At 37.6% G+C, this 7234-nt stretch overlaps 1 pseudogene; it reads left to right on the top strand.

Annotated features, from left to right (window-relative positions):
• LOC102485152 (AN1-type zinc finger protein 1 pseudogene) overlaps window positions 1-2140 on the top strand; it is a 7105-nt pseudogene extending 4965 nt beyond the window's left edge.
• Window positions 2141-7234: the final 5094 nt, after the last annotated feature.

The following is a 7234-nucleotide window of genomic DNA, read 5'->3' as shown; positions in this document are numbered from 1 at the left end:
TCAACAACCCTCATCATAAGGGAGAGGCAGATAAAAACCACAATGAGATACCACCTAACCCCTGTCAGATGGCAAAAATTAAGAATATAAAAAGTGATAAGTGTTGGCGGGGATGTGGTGAAAAGGGAACTCTCCTACACTGTTGGTGGGAATGTAAACTCATTCAGCCACTGTGGAGAACAATATGGAGGTTCCTCAAAGATCTACAAATAGAACTACCATTTGATCCAGCAATCCCACTTCTGGGTATCTACCCAAAGGAAAAGTGCTTGCACATCAATGTTTATTGTAGCATCATTCACAATTGCCAAGACATGGAACCAACCTAAATGTCCACAAACTGATGAATGGATTGGAAAAGTGTGGCATATATACTCTATGGAATACTTCTCAGGCATAAAAAATAACAAGACCCTGACATTTGATAGAAAGTGGTCAGATATGGAGGATCTATGGCTGAGTGAAGTAAGCCAGGCTATGAAAGAAAGATATTGTATGTATCCACTTAATATATACCAACTCTCCGCACTCTATGGTAGAGTGAAATATTGGAGGACATAAGAGCAGTGAAAATCCTTAATGAGAATAAGACAGTGTGGAATGGGGGGAGGGGTGAAGAGAAGAGGATAGAGAAAGATGGCAAGAGAACAAATAGAGAGGCATGACATTAGTGGGACACGGATATGCCTTACTACCTGTTGATGATGACGGGTATAGGATTCTCAATTGGAAAATGAGAAATAGTGATTGGTTAAAAAAATAATTGAAATCATAATAATAATGATTGGGAAAAATAATGAGAAAATATTGAATGATGAAGTGGGGATTTTAATGTCTCTGTACTGACTGACATGCATGGCATTCCTTTTTGAAAAAGCAATGTAATACACTGTAAAGCAATTCAATGTAATATAAACAATATTATGAAGATAATAAATAAAATTTTTAAAAAAGAAAGACAACAGTAAAGCAGATGACCTGACTCTACCCATGGTTTTCCCACCAGCTGTCTTTCAACAAGACAAGGATAAATGTAATTCTCAGTCATTTCTTTTTTCCATTTCAGTTTTTTAAAACTCTCATCTCCGTGTCTTCATCACCACTGTTAGGTTCATTTTGTCTGGTCATTGTTTATCTTTGTGTATAGCTCACAGTACCATCTGTTTAATTTAGTTGATAGTTTATTTTTATTTTTTAAATAATAGGGATTTATGGATGAATTTGTTCTATGATATTTTGAGAGGCAATCATGTTGAAAAATGCTGTTGGTGCTGAAAAAAATTATAGTATTTTCCTACAACAGCAACTGGGAAGTTATTAAATAATTTTTTAAAGAAAAAAAAGATACAAAAAAGTGTAAAAATCCCCTCATGTTCCTGGACTGGAAGAAGTACTATAATCAAGATGTCAATCCTACCAAAATTAATGTATAAATTCAATGCAATCCAAGTCAAATGACCAGAGATATTTCTCATAGAAATAGAAAAAACAATCATAAAATTTATCTGGAAGGATAAATGGGCCTGTAACGCCAAACCAAATACAGTGCAAGGGGGATTACATAGAAGGCATTTCACTTTCTGACTTCAAAGCATATTACAGCACTCCCCCTTGTGGCATCAGGGAGATAGTGGAGTCAGACATGGGACAGCACTGCCAGTTGGAACAGACAGGGAGATTTTCTTCCATTTGTAGGTGATGGATTTTCAAGAATATTTTGCCTTGAACACTGAAGCAAGGGATCTCATGGTTGTCCTCGGGTGAATGTGATAAATAAGAGACTGAATATAGAAAAACATCAGTCTTACCAATGATCCTACAAGGGCTGTGCTGAAAGAGAGGTTGAGGCAGTCTTATGTCCTTTTTTGTGACAAGATTTTTTGCCTGAGACACCGTCATCAGTCAGATCATGATTGTGAAAAACTGGAAATCACAAGGCCTTGTATGACTGCCACTCAGAAATTTGCTAAATACATTATTGATTCCAAGATGGGAGAGCCAGCAAATAAGCAACAGAAAGGTGCAAAAAATAATGAAACAGCTGCAAATATTGCATTTATGAAATTAAAGATGCATGGTAATGGGGATAAAACATTGCTACAGACAGAAAGAAGTTACTTTCGAGTTTCCTTATTTATAAGGAGCAAAGAAAAAAGCAAACCAATGTTTTTTTGCCACTGATGGAGCATTGAAAAGATCATAAATTCTGCAGCTTCTCTAGCCAGTCTCAAAAATGACAATAACAAATTAGCAGCTAAGAAATTACGGTTATGGTACATTACATCAGAAGAAGCCTTGCCCTTGGATCACACTTTGGAAACCAGGATTGCTAAGTAAGATTGTACTTTACGTAAAGGTGGAACTATTATCTTGGAATATCTTGCTCATGACAAAAAAATCTTTAAACTCTTGATTCTTACTTGGAATAGTTATTCTGTGACTCAAGCCAAAAGTTAAAGATAAAATTCTATGAATATGTGTAAGTAAATTTCTTTTTCTCCAACTACTACTTTTAAAAAAATTTGAAAGTTGTCTGTTTATTTATATTATGTTTATTTCCATTATGCCATACTATACATACTATATTATCCTTTTTCTACTAAAATTGAATTTTTATGTTTTAAGTTATGAGCTGCTGCTCTATTTTTAGCAAAGTCTTATATTTAATTAGATTTTATTAGATTATGCTTTAGAAGCAACGACAAAGGTGGATGTCCCATTTAGTTACTGTCAGATGTCGATTGGCTTTGTCTCTGCTCCATGTCATCCACTCAAGCATTCAGACGGAAGGAATGACCCTTTATTGGATCATTCTGATGGAAGAGGGATTAGAAGACATTTCAGTTGGGTATTAGAAGATATATGTTTCATTTTTGCTTTAAATAGGTCACATGGATAAGCCTAGTATCACAGAACCAGAAAGTATAACCCTACTATCTACCTGCACCAAAATGTATAAATTAATGTGCATGAACTCTAGAAACTTAGGAATTGTCTCACTCAGTCTCTTGAGTTTTTGCATGAGGAATCTGAGGTTCAGGAGGAGAAAGTTATTTTCTTTGTGTCACATAACTGCACTGGAGGATATATTTGGGGGAAAAAAAAGAAAAGAAAACAAACAAAGCAAAACAAAACAAAAAGACCCCCTCTAAGAGGATTCCCCTTTTTTTTACATTTATAAATGTATTACACATGAGAAAAAGAGATGGCATAATTCAACATTTTTACAGTCTGTATATATACAGAAGCATAATACGTGCCAAAAAAGAAAAACTACATTTACCAACGAATTTAAATGAATTTTCCAGATTGCTGTTTTCTATCTATACTCAACACAATAGCATTATACAGCAGGAACAGAAACTACATCTATTTGTTCTGTGTTCATTTGCTGTTCTAATTGTCATGGACATGTAGAGTGGCTTTAGGTTTAATTATAAACATGAGCTTAGCCTTGTGCAGGTGCTAGCATACTGATCTATACTGCTAGAAGCCACATGACTGACTGCAGGTTCAAATCCAGGTTGACCTGGAACACAGCAGGTGCACATTTCTGTCCTCATGATTTCAACTATTTTGAGGTCAGGGAAAGGGGATTGCAACATGATAAGACATACCTGTATCTCTCTCTCTCTCTCTCTCTCTCTTGCACATGTGTGCACACACATGCACTATTTCTTGAAAGAAATAAATTTCTATAAAAGAAAACAATTACAAATCATCATGTGATAATTAAAACAGCATGGTATTGGCACAAAAACAGGTAGCCCAATGGAACAGAATTGAGAACTCCCAAGTAAGCCCCCAAACACATAGCCAACTGATTCATCACAAAGGACACAAGACAATCCAGTGAAAAAAGAAAATCTCTTCAGCAAATGATCCTGGGAGAATTGGGTATCCACCTGCAGAAGAATGATCCTTATCTCTCAACATTAACAAAAATTAAATCAAAGTGAATTGAGAATCTAAGCATAAAACTTCAAAATATAAAAATACTGGTCTGAAAGCAGGAAAAACTCTTGGATACCTTGGAGCATCCAAGGACTTCTTAAAGAATACCTCTGAAGCACAGGCAATAGTCCCAAAAATAGACAAATGGGACTATATTAGGCTGAGAAGCATCTGCACAGCCAAAGAAACAATAAGTAGAGTGAGATGATAACATCTGTCAGAGTGGGAAAATATATTTGCAAATTATACCTCAGATAGGGGACTGATAGCCAGAATATACAGGGAACTCAAGCAGCTTACACACACACACACAATCAATCCAATTAAGTGATGGGGAAAGGAGATAAACAGACAATTCTCTGAAGAAGATATACGAATGGCCAAAAAGTATATGAAAATATGCTCAGCATCTCTTATTATAAGAGAAATGCAAATCAAAACCACGATGACACACCACTTAACCCCAGTCAGAATGGCTAAAATTCAAAAAATAATAATAATGATAATTGTTGATGAAGACATGGTGAAAAGGGAACTCTCCTACACTGTTGGTGGGAATGTAAATTAGTACACCAACTTTGGAGAACAATCTGGAGATTCCTTGGAAAACTAGAAATAGATCTACCATACAATCCAGTAATTCCATTCTTAGGTGTTTACCCAAAGGATAGCAAAACCTTCAGTCTGAAAAATATTTGCACATCCATGTTTATTGCAGCATTATTTGCAATCACTAGGACATAGAATCAACCCAAATGTCCAAAAATAGATGAATGGATTGAAAAAAGGTGGCATATGTACTCCATGGAATAGTACTCAGCCATAAAAAAAAAACAATGAAACTCTGACATTTGATACAAAATGGATAAATATGGAAGACTTACTGCTAAGCAAAGCAAGTCATACTATGAAAGACAGACTTTGTATGTCCCCACTCAAATATGTTCCAATTGTCTGAACTCTATACCAGAAACTGAAAGTTTGGAAGGTATAATAGTAGGGAAGGCGACTATAGATACCAGACATAGTATGGGGGTGGGTAATAGAGAGAGGGACGGAAGGGAGAGGGGAAGAAAAAGTACATTTAGTTCACAAGAAATGAAAAGCTATTTGCTGATGATAATGTATATAGTAATGTTTTCATTTTGACTGATATGCATGGTACTTGTGTAAGAAAAAGAAATGTTGTACACCAAAAAGACATATGTGATTAAATGTAAATTAATATTTTAAACATAATAATATATTTTTTAAATGACACTATAAAGGTCTATGGATCTGGATGTGGTTATCAAGAGCCACTGATGCATTGAATAAAGAAAAGGACAGACTCAGAAAACTCACTCAACAATTTAAACAGGACAGGCCCTGTGGCCTCGGGGCTGAGAGAGCCAGCCCACTGTGGAATCTGAGTCCTGACACCAGAGGCTGGAAAAATACACCAGAAGACAAACAAAATGGAGAAAAAAGATGAAAAGATTGTGATTTGACCACACTCCATTGTGAATGCTTTCTCCCTCTCCCTCTCTCTGTTTCTCTCTGAGGAGTACATGTGCCCTGTGCAAAACTAAAAGAAAGAAAAAGATAAAAGTGAGAGTTTGAAGAGCTCCTGATCTTCAGCCATCTCTTTTGGAACATAAGACAACTCAGAGGGCTAAATTGTAGAGGCAAACCTTCGAAGGAGCTCTTAACCTCAGCAAATGGTCTATATATAAATCAAGAAAAAGTCTGATCTGAGACTAGGGATATGGAAATTAGTCCTTATTAGAGTCCCTTCAGAAACACGAACCCAATGGGACCAGCAGTTAGCGTAATGGCTATGTTGCTGGACTCCCATGTAGTCAACGGTAGTTCAAGTCAAAGACCCGGTGGCTTAAACTCACGCCAGGCGCATGTGCGTGTGTGCTCAAGATCCCGAGAGGAGAATGGAAAAATGGAGGAGAAGAGATTGCGGCATGGCCAACCCCCCTGGGGGATGATTTCTCGCTTTCTGTCTCTGTCTCTGTCTTTCTGGCGTGTGCAATGCCCCTATAGCAAAAATCTCTCCAAAAAGAAGAAAAGAAAGATGAACCCAAGTTCTCTGATCCTCTGGGCCCACACAAGTGGCCCCAATCCCTGTTGTTGGAAGAAAAAACTGATTGTAAATGAGTGCAGCACGAAACAAACTACAGACCTCTGAACTTCAGCTATGGGCTAAGACTTAAAAACATCCCATAAATAGACACCTTGGGACAGATCTTCTATATAAGTCAGAAAACTTACCAGCTCACTAGGATCCTCAGAAGGGACACTAAGTATGGCATGGTGAAAGGGACACAAAAATCACTGCAATCCACATAGTGCCTGTCCTCCAAAGAACAAGTGTGAAGATGAGAGATGCTGCCTTCAGCACCCTGTAACCCCATGGTAAGGGGACACCTTTGCAACATCTCACACCATCTTGAAAGGGATTTGCAATGAGTTTCTTGACTTACTGTACACTCAGGAAGAGGAACAGCCAGATCATCCCACGGCTCTTCAACATGAACCCCAGATGGTATGATACCCAGGGAATCAAAGAACCTCCATATCCCACTGCTAGAGTAAAGCCATGAGTGCAGAAAGAAATGACTAAGTACCGTGCTAACTTCAGCTCACACTGGGCCACCAGGTCCATGGATTGAGTAGTGGTTATTTTCCAAAAGCAGAGGGAAAAAAATGGAATATCTTTAGCAGTTGAAAGGATCCTTCAGCTGTGAACTAAGAGTTATTATAACTATTATAGGAAAGGATCCTTCAGCTGTGAACTAAGAGTTATAATAGTTAAAACAAAGTATATACATTTAAACCTGTCTATCTAAACACAGCCTTGATCATTTAATAACAAAGAATACAGCCTTCTTTATTGTGCTAATTGCGCATTTCTCAATTCTATTTAGGAACAGCACAAATCCAGGCCCATCTTCCCACAGATCCTGAACTTCAGCTGTGAAATACTGCTTTTGTGCAGCCGTTATGTGCCACGTGGTTTTCAATTTTTACTCTTTAAAATTAAAATCCAAAGGTTTTTGTTTGTTTGTCTGTTTGTTTTGGAGAGGCTTTTGCTATAGGGTGCGTGTGCTTGTCAGAAAGACAGAGAGAGGGAACCAGCAGTTAGCGTAATGGCTATGTCGCTGGACTCCCACGTAGTCGACCGCGGTTCACGTCTCAGACTCGGTGGCTTAAACTCGCCCAAGATCTGGAGAGGAGAATGGAGGAGAAGGGATTGTGGCATGACCATCCCCCCTGGGGGGTGATTTCT

The sequence above is a fragment of the Tupaia chinensis genome, unplaced genomic scaffold (assembly GCF_000334495.1).
Source record: "Tupaia chinensis unplaced genomic scaffold, TupChi_1.0 Scaffold143861_1, whole genome shotgun sequence".
NCBI classification, from domain to species: Eukaryota; Metazoa; Chordata; class Mammalia; order Scandentia; family Tupaiidae; genus Tupaia; species Tupaia belangeri.
Note: the sequence above shows the minus strand (reverse complement) of the source record. Positions and strands in the feature narration are given on the sequence as shown.